Source organism: Arachis duranensis, chromosome 2 (genome assembly GCF_000817695.3).
Source record: "Arachis duranensis cultivar V14167 chromosome 2, aradu.V14167.gnm2.J7QH, whole genome shotgun sequence".
In the NCBI taxonomy this organism is placed as follows: domain Eukaryota; kingdom Viridiplantae; phylum Streptophyta; class Magnoliopsida; order Fabales; family Fabaceae; genus Arachis; species Arachis duranensis.
The window spans coordinates 66990434-66992063 of NC_029773.3; positions in this window are offsets into that span (position 1 = coordinate 66990434).

Here is a 1630-nt window from a genome sequence, read left to right on the forward strand (position 1 = left end):
GCTTGTTTCTGGCGTTCAGCGCCAGATTGTCCTCTGCGTGTGCATCCTGGCGTTAAACGCCAGGATGTTGCTTGTTTTGGGCGTTCAGCGCCAAAAAGATGCTCTGTTCTGGCGTGGACCGCCAGCCAGATGCATCTTACTGGCGTTGAACGCCAGTCTGCGCTGCCTCCAGGGTGAAAATTTTTTTCTTCTGTTTTTTTTGACTCTGTTTTTAATTTTTTTTGATTTTTTCGTGACTCCTCATGATCATGTACCTAATAAAACACAAAATAACAATATAATAAAAATTAGATAAAATTGGGTTGCCTCCCAACAAGCGCTTCTTTAATGTCAATAGCTTGACAGTGGCTCTCATGGAGCCACAAGATGATCAGGTCAATTTAGTGTGTTGTCTCCACACCAAACTTAGAGTTTGACTGTGTGGGTTCTTCTTGACTCTGAACTGAGAGAAGTTCTTCATGCTTACTCTCTTTTGTCATAGAGGGATGACCATGTGCTTGAAACACAAGGTATTCCCCATTCAATTGAAGGACTAACTCTCCTCTGTTGACATCTATCACAGCTCCTGCTGTGGCTAGGAAAGGTCTTCCTAGGATGATGCATGCATCATCTTCCTTCCTAGTGTCTAGGATTATGAAATCAGCAGGGATGTAAAGGCTTTCAACCTTCACTAGCACGTCCTCTACTATTCCATAAGCTTGTCTCATTGACTTATCTGCCAATTGTAATGAGAACAAGGTAGGTTGTACCTCAATGATTCCCAGCTTCTCCATTACAGAGAGTGGCATCAGATTTATCCCTGACCCAAGATCACATAGAGCTTTCTCAAAGCTCATGGTGCCAATGGAGCAAGGTATTAAGAACTTGCCAGGATCTTGTTTCTTTTGAGGTAGAGTTTTCTGAATCCAAGTATCCAGTTCACTAATGAGCAAGGGAGGTTCACTTTCCCAAGTCTCATTACCAAACAGCTTGGCATTCAGCTTCATGATAGCTCCTAAGTATTGAGCAACTTGCTCTCCAGTCACATCTTCATCCTCTTTAGAGGATGAATATTCTTCAGAGCTCATGAATGGCAGAAGGAGATTTAATGGAATCTCTATGGTCTCTAGATGAGCCTCAGATTCCTCTGGATCCTTAATAGGAAACTCCTTCTTGCTTGAAGGACGTCCCAGGAGGTCTTCCCCACTAGGATTTTCGTCCTCCTCCTCCCTAGTGTATTCGGCCACTTTGATTAAATCAATGGCCTTGACTCTCCTTTTGGATTCTCTTCTGTATTGCTTGGGAGAATACTGGGAGGAGTTTCAATGACTTTCTTACTCAGCTGGCCCACTTGTGCCTCCAAATTTCTAATGGAGGATCTTGTTTCATTCATGAAACTGAAAGTGGCCTTTGACAGCAAAGACTATATTTGCTAAATTAGAAGTGTTTTGTTCAGAGTTCTCTGTCTGTTGCTGAGAAGATGATGGATATGGCTTACTATTGTTCAGCCTATTGTGTCCACCATTGTTAAAGCCTTGTTGAGGCTTTTGTTGATCCTTCCAGGAGAAATTTGGATGATTTCTCCATGATGGGTTATAGGTATTTCCATATGGTTCACCCAGATAATTAACCTCTGCCATGGCAGGGTTCT